At 41.9% G+C, this 18,563-nt stretch overlaps 1 protein-coding gene across 3 annotated transcripts in view; it reads left to right on the top strand.

Annotated features, from left to right (window-relative positions):
• The window catches only part of MAP4 (microtubule associated protein 4), a 168,285-nt gene that overhangs the window by 27,146 nt on the left and 122,576 nt on the right, over positions 1–18,563 (top strand). For all 3 annotated transcript variants that reach the window (XM_072854946.1, XM_072854947.1, XM_072854948.1), the window contains exon 2: positions 4,227–4,280. The gene's annotated coding sequence lies outside the window, so the exon portion shown is untranslated. The remainder of the gene's footprint in view (positions 1–4,226; positions 4,281–18,563) is intronic.

The raw sequence follows: 18,563 nt of genomic DNA, 5'->3' as shown, positions 1-18,563 counted from the left end.
AGTCTCTCTCAAATACTGTCAGCTTTATTTGAGATGCCTCATGCAAGTGTGGGAACAGGAGTTTGATGCTTAACAAAAATTAATTACATATTTGGCAATGGTACCCATGAAGAAAAAAGGTCCACAATATATTTGAGAATAAATTCTTGGTTTAGGATCTTGGTGAGTTCGGTTATGGGCAAGGAGCTAAGACAGGGGCTTGTGGCTATAAAGGTGGTTTTCCCTGTGTCAAGGTGTTGTAGTTAAGTTGCTGCTAGCATTACTCCTCTAGGAAAGGACTAGGATGAAAATCTGAGATGCCTTAATCTCCGAGTTTCATGGCCACCATGTGTATATATATAGCTCAGGGTTTACAAGGCTTTGCATTTGAACCCATGGTATTCGACAACGTGATACTGCTTTGCATGTGGAATGCTATAGCTGCAATGTGTGCCGCCCCTCTCAGCTTTTCATATCGAGTGATCTTCATGTACCATGCATGTTTAAGATGGGGAGCTATTTAAAGGAAGCTGTTTATCGAGAGATTTAGAAACAAAGTGTGAAGGGTGAGAGACAACAGGAAACTAAAAGATTGAGTGGCTGTCTCTCCTGGGATATGGGAAACAGTCTTCTGAATTTGGGGATGAGAAAACAGAAAGTGTTGCTTGTTTAGAGAAATTGAGGGAGCCTATAAGGGCATCTGATATGACGAATGGCACATTCTTTCTGTTATAAACTTAATTACACTGAACTACATTCCATTTAGCTGGGGTAAGAGTGATAATCCTGAACGTAACTGGAGGTTTGCTCTAATACCTCTCTCTTTGGCAGTACAGCAACATAAATGAAGACTGAGACAAGCACTGTTGATACAAAAATTACTAAATTACTGGAACTAGAGACTGTCTAATCACGATAAATTAGTGAGGTGGCTGTAGGGGAATCACTTCCTTGCTTCTGTCTTGCATCCTTTTTGGGTGGCTCACCAAGGTAAGATGTACATTCTCCTCGTGGACCAAGGAGAGGTGGTAGCTTACTCCATCCTCAAAAGGGCTGCCACTGGAAACTGGCAGGGACAAGAAGTTGCTACTTAAAGCAGTAAGAACCTTCAAAGTTATAAAAAAGCAGAAATGAATTGTTAATGTTTGCCCTAAAATATGTATATGCTTTTGGGACTGCTCAGAATAAGTGTTGTATTATAGATGGGGTGGATTTGGTGAACTCTCAGGTGAGAAGGAAACAGAAGGTATGAGACTGGGTAGTAAGCAGAAAGTAGTCTAGTGTATTAATGGGATGCAGGCAGTTCAGTTGGTGGGGGGGAAAAACGTCTGTGTAGAAAACTGGATGAAGTTAGAGAAGCCGTTGAAATGTTTAGTAATAAAAGTGCAAGGAGCTTGGGAACCAGAAGAGCTGAGGAACAAGAACTACTGGTGCAGGACGTGGAACTGGATATTATAGGGATAGCAAACATGATGGGACAGTATGCATACCAGGCATTACCTGTTTTCTGATAGTGTAGGCAAGATAAAAATGAAGAGTGGGTGTGGAGTGGGATGTAAATGAAATAATAGACTGTTTTTCCTCTGTTGTGTTGCTTTTCAGTGTCACTTGCATAAAAATTGTATTGGGGAGAAATAAAGTTGCAAACTTGGCATCAGGGTTGCAATGTATAGACAGGTATCTCTTAACATTAAAATAGTTTCAGGTAATATTTCTCCAAACTGAAAAACAATTATGGCTAATAATGGAACACATAAGTCGGTATTTGCTGGCCAGGTGACAGATGACTTCTCTCCCCCCCCCCCGTGATGTTCTCCAACACTTCTGTAAGCGGTTGGAGTCTTTAGACTTTACAGTAGCCTAAGATAGACTTTACCTGGTCCCCTCACATAATAATTTTTCTTAATTTATTATGTGAGGGGACCAGGTAAAGTCTATCTTGGGCTCCTGTAAGAGCTGGTGCATAAAAATCTTTGCAGCCACACCTGCAATTTTAGCAAATCTGTCAATATGGGGTAAGAAAGACAGATTATTTAGCATTTCTGCTTGTCAGTCAAGAGCACCCCATACTTACGGAAAAAAGCAATCTTTACAACTGGATAGTAAAGAGCACCTTGGTAGTATAGGAATTCTTTCCTTCAGGGTTTATTTAAAGAGCGACTAGAGATGCAGTTTTACCAAAGGAAGAAATGTTTTTGCCCAGACCAAGAAACTGTGGTAGATTTTACTTTACTGGTATCGGAACCATGGTTGATGCAGCGCTACCCAGTTTGGGATGGAGTAGCGATGCCCAGCACTAAAAAAGTAGCTAATACTTTTCATTTTCTTGAATGTTCTGCCACAGAAGATAGGGCTGTGGGTTTTTTCTTCTCCCCCCTGCCCCCCCCCCCCCCCCCCTTAACAAATAAGATAAAGTTTGATGTTTTCAATGCAAAGAGATTGGAATATTTTGTGTGAGAATGTAATAACCTTGGTGGATCACAGCAACAGATGCGGGATGAACTTTAACGGAGCAGACTGTCGGGCTGCGCATTTAGGGCTTGATGCGATCTGGGTGTTCATCAGTTGGGAGTAGCTGGGGAGAAGGACCTCGATGCCCCAGTTTATGGCAGGGTGGCTAGACTGCAAATAATGCTGTGGAAAAAGAAAATGTGGGCTTATGATGTGTATTAGCAGAGTTTCCTTCTGTTGGAAAGGGGAGCATTAGTGTTACCACACAAGCAAGAGCTCATCCACAATACTCGTGTATCTGAATCATACACAAGATATTTCTCCATTCCTTAATTAACTTAGTAACTCTCCTTCCCACCCCTTCTGAAGCGAACATGACTCTTTCAGAAGGTTTTTCTCACTCCTGAGTGCTTTATCAGTTATTAAAGCTGAAATGATACTCTTTTCAGTGGGCTGTTTTCTCACTTAACTGAAAGCTCTGGCATTTTGCTTCCATGTAACATGAAACGTATGTCTGTACGGAGAGGAACAAGCATTAGTGTTTCTATATGACTTTGCATTAATAAGCAGGTACTGAGATGATATTTTGTTGTGAGACTGGCTGGATTACTTGCTATGGTGAAGAACAAGTTGGACATTTCTCCATGTGGACTGAAATACTTAACTGACTGTGCGGCTTAGTTTATATTCTTTTCTGCGGAGCGCTGCATGGAGAGTATCAGGAGTATTACTTTGATAGAATTTTTTTGTTGTGTGTAGATGTGCTTGTTTTACAGTAAAGAGACATTAACGAATGAAGTGTAACATATCATATAGAAAAATTTGGGACAGTAGATGAGGAGATGGTTCCCTGGTAAAGCTGGTGGGTATAGCTTCACTGAAATCATGGAGAACATATAGAAAATAGCCTGCTGTGCTCAACTGAAATACAGCTCCTGATTTCTTTCTTTTTTTTTTTTTTAAATCTGGATCCCCTTAAAATATTAATCCAAGTATCATTAATGTAATCCTTAAAAGAATACAGCATATGCTTTTCTAGTTGAGCCTGCAACACCTGTAGGTTTTGACTGTGAATGTATTAATAACATTGCAAGAGATTCTACTCTGAAGTTTGGAAGTACAGAAAGTGGCATGGAGTGGTATAGGCTTTATTGAAAGAAACAAGCTTCACCTTTGCTTTCTCGCTTGTCTTGGACTAAAATGTGACAGTTCCGCTGTGTGGCAGCCTTTAGAGTGCCTTGTACCGTGGTTCTATGTAATAATAACTGGTCAATCAGGCCCCAGATGTTTTGGTGCCTCTAGCTTTGCTCATCTTGGTCAGATAAAAATCAGCATGTGAATCAAACCTGGCTGTCGCAGGTGGCTATGCAGGTGTATGCCTAACAGTGACTGAGAGAGCTGTGAGAGCTTTTAAGGCATTATATGAGCACCTGAAATACTGCTTAGTGGAGGGATGTCCTAATCATCCTGGATTACTTCAGCTTTAATGGTGTGTCTGTAAAAAGCTATTAAGATGCATGATGAGGGAAAAGTTGCTCACAATTTTCATGGTATATCTTTAATAGCTTTAGCAAGTGTTGATGTGAAGTGGTAACAGCTAGATAGTATTCCTGTTGAGGAGCGAACATTAAGGAAAGCTACCTGGATAACTGTAGTGGGACTGTAGCAAAATTTCTCAAGATTTAGTTAATTTTGAGTAACATAAATCATCTCCTAGCCATCCCTAATAAGCTTACATCCAAGTACTCTCTAATTGTATGGCTTCCTCTTAATTGTCCATGCATTGTATTTTGCAGATAAGCAGTTTCTGAGGACTGAAGGACCTGCTAAAGGGAACACCTGCTTTTGAGGTATGACCTACTTTTCTAATGACACAACCCTAAATCTTTAATCAAAAGCAAAGGTTTGATATAGCTGTGTGTACACACTAAAACTTCATCTGTTCTGGGAAATACAGCTACCATCTAGAGTTCTGACATGTCATAATCTCTGACAGAAGTTGAGTAGCAAAGCTTGGCAGAGCAGGCATGCTTGGTTATGACAAGTGGAGTGGTAAACAGACTATGGGAGAGTCTGCGTGTCTTTAAAAGGCATTACACGGAGAGTTCTGTGACTGGAACTTCTGCGGAATAAACATATTTGAAATGCACTTACCTTTCCAATCTTTTCTGTTGAACACTTTATTTACTGCTCTTTTTTTGCATCCTTCTTTTTGGGTATTTATTAAGGTTTCTAACATTCCCCTGCTTCTGTTCAAGATAGCAGGGCTGGTGTGTGACTCAAGGGATGTCCTTTCTGGCCAGCTGGACCTTCTTTCTTGCTTTTTGTGCTGTAAAGGGCAGACATCTTGTTTAACTTGGTCACTGGAAACTTTTTATCAGAGTAAGAGGACCACAAAAGATTAAAATGAGCAAACTAGACTAAGGAAAAAAAAACCCAAACAAGTCTGATTTGATTTGTGAGGAATTTGGAGCAGTGAATCATTTGAGTTTCTTGTCCTAGCCTTCCTTTGTGGAAGGCATCATAAAGCTACATTTTCACTGGAGTCTGTTGTCAGGTCTGCAGTCTGAGGATATCTGAGGTGCAAGAGCTCACATAACATGTTTTAGTGAAGGAATTACAATTTCTTCATGATACTTATATGGACTGAGGGACCCAGGTGTCTTCTACATTGCTGTTTGATTAGCATGACAGTGATTGTTCTCAAATGCTGCCTATTCCTTCAAGTCTTGAGAGCAGTATCAGCCTGTTTGCTCCACTAATTAATACTTCCTTCTGCCTTAACCTTAAGGTAGTCTAGAATGTAAACCAGTGAAACACAGGGCACAGACTTGTACAGAAATGACTAAGCTGTTGATGTCAGTCTGCCAGTACCATCCGATGGTACTTGGCTGTAAAGAATGCAGAGGAGTCAAATGGATGCAGTTCAATTACAGCTTGTTTTAACATCCCCAACTGTATCTACTACGATTTACTAAAACTGTCTTGAAGTGACAGTAGCCTCGCATGTCTCCTAAAACTTTCTTATGGGTATGGGATAAAATTGTTCCTAAAATGCCTTTTTTTAGTCTCCTTAAATGGCAGGTGCAGAGATAACGTCGTAGGTGCAAAGTTCTGTCTTTTCAGTGGGGCTGATGCTCTTGTGTATCCATTCATGGCATGACTGGAACCAGGCTCAGTTAGGGCCAGCCACGCCACCAGTTGTTTATACTGTGTACTGTGGCTGCCTGCCAAACCATCTTAAGTCGTTCTCTAAAAGCCGTTTGAATAAAAGCCAAATAAGATGGCTTATCTCCCTCTGGGTGGGATGGAGGGAGGGGGTGGGAGGGGAGGTGCCCCGAATGCTGTGCGTGCTTTTCACTGTGGCCTCAATAGAGCTAAAGAGGTCATGGGAGGTGGACTGTCACCTTCTCCTGCAGGGAGTGAGCACTATATGTAGCTGAACGGAGAAGACGACATAGGAGTGTCAGTGCCCTTCCTGCACGTTCTGGTCTTGATCATCTTTTTTCCTCCCTTTCCACTTCACTTAGCTTTGACCAGTGTGGTCTTAATGTCTGCCAGACTCCTTGGATGTCTGGAATTGATCTCAGACTTCAATTTACTTGGTCTTGTTGTTAACTCCCAAGTTGTCTAAGGGGGTGAGTTTGCTATGTTATAATTTTCCTCCTTTCTTTTCTCCATTGTACAAAAATGAGAGTTACAGTGTAAACTGCCTCCTAGAGTCCCAGGGATACATGTAGTTGTACCTCTCAACATTTGTTGTTCCACAGTTTCAGGACATGGAAACCAAACAGGTGTTTCCCACAGACTGTATTCAGCAGCTAAAAATGCTTCCTGAAGTAATTTATCCGGGAACATTTAATCCACGCTCATTGACTGCCTAGATGAATAAAGGCAACTTCCTCCCCAACATCCTTTGGAGGAGCCCGGGAGAGCAGGCAGGAAGGAGGACGTGTTTGTGTGAGTCTGGCACTGGCTGGTTGGTTCTTGTTGGAAAACCTGATTGAGGAATATCTTGGGTTCTTTACAAAACATTAACCTGTACATCTAGGCTTGTCACTCAGAAATAAATGGATTCTTCCTGCTTATTCTGTTACGAGCTCTTTCAACCAAGTAGAGTTGCATGTTTGGTCATCTTACTTGCTTTCTTAAACTGCAAATACTGACTGTGACTTGTGGCACCTAGAACTTCATTTGGTTATTGTATTGGTTACATGTGTATAGGTAGGGAGAAAGTACTTCTAAAAACATTACCTGCTGGATTAACTTATAGTTTTTGTGTAACTGGGAAGAAACATGCACAAACCCACATCTTCAGGATCAATTTTACTGCTGAAAAGTGAACTGGATTGGGGCTGCTGCTGATGTAATTGTGGTAGGAGCGAGGAGCTGCTACTTGCTGTGTGACTCCTCCTGCAGCAGAGCTCTGCCCACAGAGAATTCTGCTCAGGTGAGGCAAGCAGATAAGAACCAACTTCCTCTGCTTCTGTGCTTTAGCAGACCAAGTGCGATTGCTCGTCCTCCGAGAGATTTTGCAGTTTGGAGGAGGGGTTGGGGCACTACCACCCACCCTTTTTAAAAAGGGAGTTGAGGAAGTATGCGCTGACCTTCTAGGCTGAATGCCAAGAACAGAACCGAGAAGATTTAGCCCTTGAAGTAAGAGAGAACCCTTGGGAAGAAGGTAGTGCTACCATGTTGCTTTACCACATCTGGTTTTACTTCCTTTAAAGTGATGTGGGCAGAACCCTTTATTTTAATTAAAATTTTTTTAAAAGTTGGTTTTGTTTTGGTTTTTTTCAGTACTACACTGAACAATTATCTGTTTGGCTCTTATCTTTCTCTTTTTGGAAGGGAAACTGACTGTCAAAGGGCATAGTACCACGATACTGGATATTGCAGCCATACCTGCAATAAGGAAGTGAATCATTCTCTAAAGAAACTAATAGACCGTACCTGATAACATTGTGGGGAGACCTGAAATTTCTTTTATTGCTCTTTCTTTCATGAAGCTCAGCTTTTGTTTTCTAACCAATGCCTTGTTTTTCAGCCATGGTTGAATGTATTTGTTATCAAGAGTACGGAAATATAAATACAATAGTGGTTGAACTGCAGTAGCTACTCCCTTCCTCCTCTGCTGGCTTTCCTGCATACATTTTGGAAGGTGGAAACTATTCTTCTGCATTAAATCATTTCAGAAATGAGTGTTCTTCCCCCTGTTGCCACCCCATCAGATTTCAAAAACCAAAGGGAAGTGATTACTCTCGCATACGTTCCTTGAGACTGAGGAGTAACATAAGGCCTCTTGCTCTACCTCCTTTCAGCGTTTTCCCATGCTCCAGCCTGATGCAAGCATTGGCTAACAGGACATCTTGTTTTTTCTCCACCTAAACCTTTAACCAGATAACCACACGGGCACCATTCTAGTTGAACTATACCGGTGTTCATCTGCTTGCAACATTTGAGCACATTTCTTAGAAGACAAACTAAATTGGAGCAGTGCCTTCACTAACTTGGACATTTCTCCCAGACTTAAGTTTGCAGTTATTTTTGAAAGTTGTTTCATAAATGTGGTTCTACTCGTTCTAGTAACTTGGGTCACTAGTAGCTAATGTTGGTCGCTTTCGTAGTTGGGTAGGGGTTTTGTCATTAAAACCAGCTCAAGATAATGGAAAGGCTCAAATGGTAGAATTAGTTCTTTTGACCACCTCAGCAGGAATGAGGCTCACCTGTTTGATGGGTGTAAGCAGTTAAACTGACCTCAGACTATGGCTGTTATGCTTTTTTTTTTTACGAAGTCTGTTATGAACTTTGTATGGCAGTAACAACTTTCTGGGGAAAGTTATTTATCTTCAGTTACCCAGGTTCTTCTTGCATAACCTACCACTTTTAATGCTGTTAATATGTCTCTACTGCACTAATGCTGCTCCCTTTTCAGAACTGAGAAATTCTGTGATGCTCTTATGGCACTTGGCCAACTGCATGACTGAACTTAGCTAAATAAAAATCCCTGGGATCCTCTCTAAGAATAAACATCACGTGAGAGCAGGAGTGTTTCCCTTCTTTGAGAGAATTAAAATGGCGTGCTGGTAGGGAATAATAGCAGCAGCTTAAGGGCTAGGCTGGCATCCCTCTCTGGCTAAAAGGGATAAGCCACAAGTCCAGAGGAAGCAGAAGGGTCTGGCACGTAACCTTTAGCTTTCCTTGCTGTTGAGTTTGTCAGTCTGGGATGACATAGTACTTTCAGAATGTACTGTTCTTATAATTCAAGGATCTGATAAACACCCTTATGAAGGAGACGTGAGCATATTTGCATAACTTCTAGTCTAGCAGTGTTTCATATTGGGCCTTGGCCTACAGCTTAAATACCTATTAATGTACTATTGAGCAAATTTCTGAGCACTTCTCTGGACCTGTATTTATTTTTTTCTTTTTTCCCCCTTGGGTGGCATGGGAAGTACTAGAACTGGTGTAGGCGTCTGGTAATGTTGCCTCAAGTGTGCCTGCATGTGCCTTATGTTCTGGCACAAGCAGTAAGGGATGCTGAGATAATGTTATCTTGCAAGTAATTCCCTTGCTGAGGGAGGAAGTCTCTGCTCCGCCGGCCTGTGGTGCATTAACACTGGTAATGGAGCACGTGAATGTGCCTTGTATTCTGTGGTCCCTCAGAAAAGTGTATGTTCTCCCCTCTGGGAGTTTTGTGGTGACTCACTGGACCTTTCCCTGCTTCACATACGATTCTGAAGCTAAATTATTCTTCTACCTTTCTTTGTTTTGAAGCTGTTACATTACCAAATAGGAGTGCCTCTTTCTCTTGGATCACAGGCAGGCAATATTTACTTCCCAGGCTTCTAGCAAATCCTTTCATCAGCTATTGTAGCCAAAGACTTCAGTTCTTCTTGCAGAGGTGCCCAAGTGTGTTCAGCATTTTTAAAGCTACATGGTTCTACCTTGTTTTAAAAGGACTTGTGATTTTTTTTGTCTTTCTCACTTGTGTGTAGGCACAAATATCCCTACTTAGAAGTAACTCCTAGTAACACAGAATATGTTTAATCTCCATTATATCTATACTTGCCCCAAGATGAACAAAACCCAGGCACTGAATTGCAAAAGGTGGTGCAAAGAGCCAGGCCCTTCCTAAGCATGTTCTAGTAACACACCACTGTGTAAAGACAGACTTGGAGATCTCAAAGCTGTTCTTAACAGAGTAAGAAGGAGAAGGCACCACAGCTCTGAATCCTCTAGGTATACTCTGCTCCCACCCTGAACGTGTCTAGGGACTTCATTTCTCCATTAATTTCTGAGCATCTGAGTGGCCTCCATGGACATACAGGGACTGAATTTTGTTCCTGGCCTGAAAATCTAACACACGTGAAGCAAATGGAAAGCTGCGAATGCTTGGTAAGTGGGCATGTTCACTCTGAACTAGGTTGCCTACATGCCCGCAGAGTTCTGCTCTGGCTGATGCTCCAAAACCTTGGCTGGGCACTAACAGAGCATTTGCTTCTCCTTTTTAAACGTCTGCTTCCATAACGCTTTGTTGTGGTTTTCAAATGGCAAACCTCTACCTCTCCACTCGTTCAAATGTGTCTGTTCTATTTCCAGGTTCCTTTGAGGGCATATCTGTCAGTTCTCAAAGGCCTGAGGGGAGGGCATGATTCTCCAAGGCAACTGATGAGTTCATAAACTTACTTGCTATAGCTAAGATCTTGCAGAATTTGCAAGTAGCTAAAACTCATTTCTTAGTATAGAAGTGTGGTTTGTTTCATTCTTCCAAAGTTTTTTGACCTTCCAATAGTGGAAAGCTTTAAAGTATTGTTTGCTCTTTGTAAATCTACTTGAAAAAATCATTGACAGGTTTGCTGTTCCACTCATCTGGCTCTGAAACATCAAGCTGGTGATGAGTTGTCATTGATGAAAACAGTTTACTAGTCAACTTTCTCATTCTGAAGCTACCAGTTCTGTGTCCTGATCGACAGGTTCTCATGCTATATAATTACATTGTCAAGAGAGGTGCTTATTTTAATTAAAAGTAAAGTAGCTACTCTAATATAGTCACTAACATAACTAGAATTATTCTATATAGGTAGAGTAGTGAAGCTTGTATGTAAACTGAGTTCCTGGAAGCGGTGACTGTGTGTACCCAGTTGCCAGATGAGCTGCTTCTGTTTTCATGGTTGTATCTGCTGTAGCTGCTGCTCTCCGTAACCTGTGATGTTTTACGCTCCTTGCTCAAATTTTATCTTGCTTTTTGAGTAACGCTGGCTAACGTGTTGATCTTGGGGCACTTCTCCAGAAAGTCAGTTTGCTTGCAGCAGATGGCATGCAGTCTTTCTTGTGGGCATCAGGCTGTGTATCTGAGTAGGAGAAGCCACAAAGCTGGCCTCCAGGAGCTCTACTTGAGAAGGTCTTTCCAGTGCCATTTATGACTCGATTTATCCTGATAACCCTTGTGAAATAAGGGAGTGGAGTTGCTGAGTGGAAGTCTTGCCCCTTTCTGCCAGACCATTTCCCCAAGCTTGAATTGTTTCTGCTCTTCTACAGGAGGTTTAACTTGGAATTTTGAAGGCTTACTGCAATAAACTTCTTGATGTATGCATGAGATACAATATGGATGTAACACATTAAATGCTATTTAATGGCTGCTGCTTTTACTCCTCAGTGAGAGCTTTTTTTGATTAACTTAATTTCAGAATCCATCCTCTATGGGCTTACTTTCCCTCCTGCTCTCTCAGGTGTATATATACATAAGGCAAAATGTGATTTCATGAAGGTATTGAGGGCCTGCACGGTGGTATTACAACCATAATTAAGCTGGACTGGATCTCTAAAAATTTTTTCTCACAGCATGACTTGAGCTCTTTCTCATCTCCTGGTTTGTAGTTCCAGTGTTCATACGGTACAGTTTTCTTCACAAGCAGTAACAGAAGAAATAATCTTAGAAATGAAAGCTGAAATTCTCACATAAGCACAAGATCTGTTATTCTGGGAGCGGCATATATGACAAATGTGGAGTAGGATGAATTCAGAGGAGCTGACTTGAGGACCAAGTGGCTGACGTGAACTTTTGTAGTGAAACTTCTCCTTTTTTGTGCACTCGTTAGTCTTCCTTCCCAGGCTATGGCAGTGAGATGATCTTGCAGGAAGAAGAATGAGGAGGTACAAAATACCTAATGAAGATGAGAATTATCGACTGATTGCTATTAGAAATGTGCCATCCTTCTCTTCCTTCCAAGAGAAGGGACTCTCTAGCAAAAGCCAGAAAGCCATTATTTTCTGGGTTTTGCTCTTGGGGAGGTAGAAGCTGCTTTCCTTTCTGATGCATGTGCTATTAAAGGAAAGCAGCTGACAGAACAGCTGCTTGCCTTGCCTGTTTGGTTTGTGGCTTAGCAGTCAATATGCAACATAGGAAGAAAGTGCTTTGCTAACAGCCAGAGTTTTCATACCCTGCCCCCACTTTGACTGTCTTCCCCTCCGTCCTCTGCCAAGTGAAAACAGGAGACTCTTCCCCCCTTGATTAATGAAACTCTCCTTATTTGGTGCTGCCTCTCTGTGGTGTGCGGCACAGAAAATCCTGTCTGCTGTGAGACAGCTTGAAAACCAGCAAACAAGTATGACTCTGGGCAGTTTCTTTTTTTTTTAAAGTAGTTAAGGAATAGGTCATTTTAGAGCTAAAACTTAACAAGTCTGTGCAGAAGGTGGGCAGACTCCTTTATTTTCCTTAGATAAGCATTTATGGGTTTTGGAGATGACATACCAGTCTTTTTTAGGTCTCTTATTTCAATGCTTGTAGGCCTGTGCGGAGCTAGACACTTGAAAGTCCCTCACAGTTATTATCTATGAACTCATCTTCCATGTGGCTTTTTTGAAGGCCAGCCAAGACCATTAATCCCCCACCTTCTAGAGTCCCTAATCCCTGCTGGGGCTTATAGGAAAGTTATTCTTGTACTCCCAGTGAAGCTGCTCTGGCAGAGTATCTATCCTGCTGTAACTTAAGGCAAGTTTATTAATGTGACTTTTTATCAGCTTGGAAGCAGTACAGCTCATACTGCAGCAATCTAACTTGGACAGTCTTACCCCATCTTGCTGAGTGGTTAATGGTAGTGAAATTGCCCAAAGGGAGGGAATCGTTCAGGAGGCTGGTGTTCTCTTATCTCATCTCAGTGTGCTTAAGTATAATTAACAGTAGTAAAACGCTCTTTGCAGGCACGAATACATGCCACATATTTTTTTGGGAATGGGGACAAATGAAGTGAAGTCAGCATTGGAAGTGGTCTACTGGAGTGATTTTTTGCAGTTGTATCACTCTTCCTCTTCTCCTGACACTCCTGAAGCCTCCTGGCTCTACTTTTTGTCCAGTTGTGGCTAGACTGATGTAAGGCCCTCTTCCTACGTGAGCTCCCCCCTTCCCACCATCCTTACTTGATCAAAGACTTTTATTTGGTTCCAAGGAAGCTTCTCCAAACACTCAGGACTGGTTCAGGTGGGCTGCCTTCCATTTGTTGTCCTTCTGGGGTTCACTTGTGATTTGGGCAGGAGGGAAGTCTGAACAGTTTTACCTTCAATTCATGATTGTTCACTCTTGTCGGTTTTGGTAGCATTGGTCAGCTCTGCCTGTGCTAAATCTTCTGTCAAAGTGGCTTATCAGGCGGCTTGGGGCCCTTGCTGTCAAAGGGAACTGCGCTGCCTCTCCAGTGGTATGTACCATGGAGAAACTGCAAAATTCACTTCAGGCTTTTAGACAAATCCAGAGCAATTTAAGTCTAATTCTCAGGGATGTGGTGGAGTTACTCTCTTGGGTGTCTGGAGTTTTCTGTCTCTACAAGTTCAGTGACCAGAATTAAGCTCTTCAAAGCCAGATAGCAAAAGAAGTTGCTGTCTTGACTTTGCTCAGCTGTTAAGTGTGCTGATAAAGAGCATTGTAGGCTTCATGCCTAGAGTTCCCATGCATCTCCTTCTGGAGCCATTGCATGTAGTTACTTTGCTGCATAGAAAAGAAAGCAAGTTTTGCAAAAAGTATCTCCTCACCCTGAGCAGAGGAAGAACCTGCGTTAGGGCCAGAAGGGAGTGTAACTGATGGGAAACCTGCAACTGAGACTCAGAAATCTGAGTTAGCAACCGCAGTCTCACTGCGCAGTACAACCATCCATGCACACTGGACTTCATACTGAGATCTTTGGAAGAAGCCAAGGGCCAGTCTATGCCATGTAAACACTGTGTTCCAGAGAAGTAATGCTTCTGAACGTGGTCATCCTCGAGTCCTGTGATGTTCTCTTAGGGAGCTGGAACAGCAGTAGGTAAGTCCAGCCTTCTCGGGTTCATCAGCAACTCTGAACACTTTCAGAGCCATAACTGGGCCTATTTCCTCACCTCTCATGTCTTCCTTAAAGCACTACTTTGGGAATAAGTTATCTAAAGCGGAATACATGAATGCATAAATAGAATGTGATGCAATTATCTTTACTTCCATAAAAATCAATGTGACAAGTTAGTGTCTTACGTCACCCGCAAAAGGACAGGTTTTTATCCTTAAGGGAAGAAGTCTAGTATTCCAAACTAGAGTTGGATAATAAATTTAATAAAATATATTTAACCAGAGTGCTCTGAGAGTTCTGAACTACTATGTCTGTAGCTGCTGTTGATAGGCTGTCTGCTTGTTGTGGTGCTTATGGGAAGGGTGCAGTAGGGCAATATTCCTGCCATATGTGAATAATAACAGGTCAGCCATTCCCAACTGATGGAGAGGTGGTGTGCATTTCCATTCTTCCTCTCACCCGACATCCTAATCCTTTACTAGGAAATAACTACAGGGAGAAAAATATCAGCCCAGAGATTGAAAAAAAACAAACAAAATTGAGCAAGAAAAAGCCCCTTTCATATGGTGCTCTCCCTCCTTCTGTTTCATGAGGCAGAAGTTTACTTGCTGCATCCCAGCCTGTGGCCACACGTCGCTGTGCGGGACTGGGAGTGTGGTGCTCTGGATAGGGAGCTCTCGACTAGGATCAGCAGCTCCTAGCCGTGGGACTGCTGTTGTTTCAGCCCCATCAGTTGGGCAGGACAACTCTGGTGGCAGTATGCTAACAAAAGCCCAAATAATCTTACAAGTAGCGCAACATGTGGATGCTTTTTTAGATAATATTTGCTTTTATCTTAAAGCTGCATTTTCATATACCTTTCCATGCAGGAAGAAGTAGGTGAGGAGTACTGAGAAACTAACATCTTTCTTGTGTATATACATGAAATTCTTGCTTTTGGAGCTGACCTTCCAGATTAATTCTGGTTGTCTTCATAGTTTTGCAAGTCAAGCTTTTCTACTGTACTGACTTCTGGCCTCACACTCTATTGCAGACAGGTAATAACTTGTGGGTCTTTTGAAGCAGCAGGAGGAAGACCTTTGTGTATTAGTAAGCAGGATCGGTGGCTGCCTTTCCATTGCAGGACTAGTTAGGACTCCTAGAACAAGCTTCATAGCACCCAAAGTGATTTTTAGCTCTTAATTTAAGAGCAAGAGAGTTACCTGAAAATTTGAATGAACAATATTGGCCATTGTGTATCAGAGATGCAAAGTCTGGAATTATTCCTCTTTTTTTTTTTTTTTACATAGCCTTGTCTCATTTCCATTCTTAGCAAAAGCCACTGCATGAATGAAATTCCATTATCTACTGCAGGACCGCACTACTGTGCGCTTTCCACACTACTTTATCCTCTCAGAGTCTGGGACAGAAATGGATCCTTTCCAAAACTGTATGTGTGGCCAGGGAGGTTGGGAGGGTTGTTTCGGTTTGGTTTTAAGGCTTGCCTTCAAGATGCAAAATGGAAGTGCTTTAGGATATGGCTTGTTCTGTTCATAGGCTTTTGATCGTTGGTTTCAAAAATATGAACAGTGGTTTTCAAAGAATATCAGAATCACAGAATAGCTGAGGTTGGCAGGGACCTCTGGAGATGATCTAGTCCAACCCACCTCTGCTGAAATTAGGGTCACCTGGAGCAGGTTGCCCAGAGCTGCGTACTGTTGGGTTTTGAACATCTCTAGGAATGGGGAATCCACGACCTCTCTGAGCAGCCTGCAGCTCTTGAACTCTTACTCCAAAGTAACTGTACCAATAGTGTTGGTTATATGGAAGATGATTGACTGATTTCTTTCTGTCTTTTATTCTCACAACACCAACATAAGGGGTGACCCAGGAGATTCCTGACAGATATTTGCCAAGTGAGAAATGATGTCCTCTTTATTAAAATCAAAGATGAAGACAGCTAAAGTCAGCCATGTCATGTTCTTATTGATGCCTCCTAAGTCTCCCTATTCTGTCATTAAAGAATGTTGTGTATACAGGCACCTGTACATACGTGTGTGTGTATATATTTAGACAATGTGCAAACAAGAATTCTTACTGATGCTCTTTCATTTGAGTATTCCTTCTGCTTTGATCTTTGACAGAGATCTAGCTCCAGCTAATTATTTTTATTTTGCATAAGTGCTGAATGTAGACTTTATTTTTAAACTGCTTTTACTTAATTGAAAATAATGATAATAAGGAGCATATAATATGCATTGTACCTGCCAGTAGAATACAGAGATTCCTCGAAGTCTCTTCCTTCCCTCCACTAATAACAGATCTGGCTACAGGGATCAGTTTGTGTATAGAGCTTCCATAATAACTGGGAGTAATGCAATCAGTCCCCCCTAGGCAACTTTGCTCGGGCAGAATTGCCTTTCTTCTGTGGGAGAGGTGAACGTTAAGTTGAACACGATGGAATCTGCAGGAGAGTTCCTGCCCTTGCAGGTGATCTCTCGCCAGGAGCCCGGCTGCATGGGTGAGTTTGGAAGCGAATGCTTGGTGGGATGTGTTAAATACCACGATGGGAAGCAGCAAATGGCACTTTGTAAAATAGCAGAGGCTTTGACTGTGGAGAGGTTTTGGCCTCTGTTGCTGTGGACTGGATCACCAGAGACCTCTCTTGTTGAAACCTATGACAAGATGAATTCCTATACTAAATTACAGCCAAGTTAAATGTTGGAGTGACCCAACTTCCTCGTGGACAGAGATCACTATAAAAGCGTGTTCTTTTGGCTGGTGCAAAGCTTGTATTTTAGATGAGCAGTACAGAGCATTGCATTCCTCTTTAAAGAGTCTGTGTAGATGCGAGTGCAAAGGTGGAAAGGTTGAGTGATGCAATGATCTATCCTTGCTGGCATCAGGCTAAAATTTCTTGAAAAACATCTTGGATCACAAGGCTTCTGCCCTGGAAAGGGTGGCCCAGCCATGGAATCTCGACATGTTTGTTACGGTTGTAAATGTATATAGTCCTTTCATAAGGTATTTCAGTGTTTAGTAGCTGTTACAACAGTCTTCCTTCTAGCTGGCTCCAATGAAATTTTTATTTGAGTTTGGGAGCTTTTCATTACCTGGTGTGTGCGGATTGTGTAAGTTACCTCAAATGCTCTCTGCAGATCTGCCTGATGTTGGAGATGTAACTGCCATAATGGAGATGCAAAGCTGATGTCTGATCACTGTATTTGTTAGGCTGGGCACCTCCTCTTCAGAAAGACAAATCATGCTGGTTTTCCTCAAGTTACAACTTGTCTATCTATACTTGAGAAAAGTAGACTTGAATTGTTCTTGTCGCCATTACCTCCCCTGGATGGCCTTCTCCTGGTCCCTGCAGCTTCTTTTGAAGTCCCTTTACTTTAAAGAAGAATGATTTCTTTATTAAATCAGGTACAGATAGTTTTAAGTAAGTGAATGTCTACATCTAAAAAGAATGGTTATAAACGGAAATGTAGCTTTAGAAAACCTGAAAAATTTTGGACTGTCAGCTTGCAAGCTGACTTTAATTATGGCTTTTACGTTGACAGCGAGTAGGAGATCCACGTATGGAGAGAGGAGAGGTTGTTTTACAGCTTTCCTCTGGCTAGTTGAGGATTTCTGCCCAGTTATCTTTGTAAACTTTGTCATTTGACGAAGTGTAGGCTCTCCAAGCTATGAATGTCTGAAAGGCAGGAAGAAAATAGAAGTTGTCTCAAATCTCCAGAAAACTGAGAGAATCTTTTTACGTTACTGAAGAGACATGAATACCGGGAGACTGCTGCCTTACTTTGCTAATTCACACGCCACCTGAATAATTGAATGTGGTGAAAGCATGCCTCATTGGCTTTATTATTGCTTTCTTAAGGGAAGTCTAGTTGATGAAAATGTCTCAAGCTTATGGAGCAGAAATGTTCATTAAAGACTCATATGCAATCTAGCTGTAAAAGTTGGGTATATTTGCAGTACCAATTAACAGCAAAAATAATGCTTTACTTTAAACAGTGGAGAAATGGCTCGTATCCTAAGTAATGAAACCCGACAAATTGATGGATACCCTTTGGAAATACTGAATAAAACTCAGAATTATGTAGACTCTTACAAGGCATCATGAAATTGAAATAACTACACTTTTCTAAGCCATCAGCTTTGAAATTCGGAAGTTGCAATTTATAAAAGTTGAAGGTATGGCATTAAAAAAAAAAAAGGCCTTTGTCAGCTAGAGCTCGTTTTGTTCAGATGACTTTCCCTGTCATAGTCTATTGGCCTTGCTGTGGCGGTTTCCGTTCTGCTCTGACAGTTGCTCTTTGTTTATTCAAAATATTAACATGCCTGTGAAAGTGAGTGACTAATAGCATTAATGCAGTGCAGTTGGCATGCAGGCCGTGCTCACCACCTGCGGTGCTCGCAGCCCCCCTGCCTGCAGCCATCCTGAGCATCTTCTGCAGGGTCACTTCAGTTGCTTCAGATTTTCCTGATTCTCTACTACGGGTCCCAGCTGAGACCACAACTGCTTCCTAGCTTGTCTTTGTGGCCTCTGCCTGGAAAAGTTCATGAACCCACCTGGAAGGTAACTGTGCTGTTTTCCCTCATGTCCAGATGTAGATCAATGTGCAGCTTTCCCATCTTCGAGCCGTAATGCTAAATGGGAAGTTGACTGACAAGCGTACCGTGGTCAAGCTTCTGCTCAGTTGTCTTGTGGCTCTCATGTTCACTTTCCTCTTTTGCCTGTCCCTTCCACTTTCTTAGGCTTGTTTCCTTTTTTGACGTAGGCTTTTTTCCTTATCCAGAGCACATATATACATGTGTTCCACCCAAGACTTTACCTGA

Source organism: Ciconia boyciana, chromosome 2 (genome assembly GCF_034638445.1).
Source record: "Ciconia boyciana chromosome 2, ASM3463844v1, whole genome shotgun sequence".
NCBI lineage: Eukaryota > Metazoa > Chordata > Aves > Ciconiiformes > Ciconiidae > Ciconia > Ciconia boyciana.
This window is presented reverse-complemented; position numbering and strand designations above follow the sequence as displayed.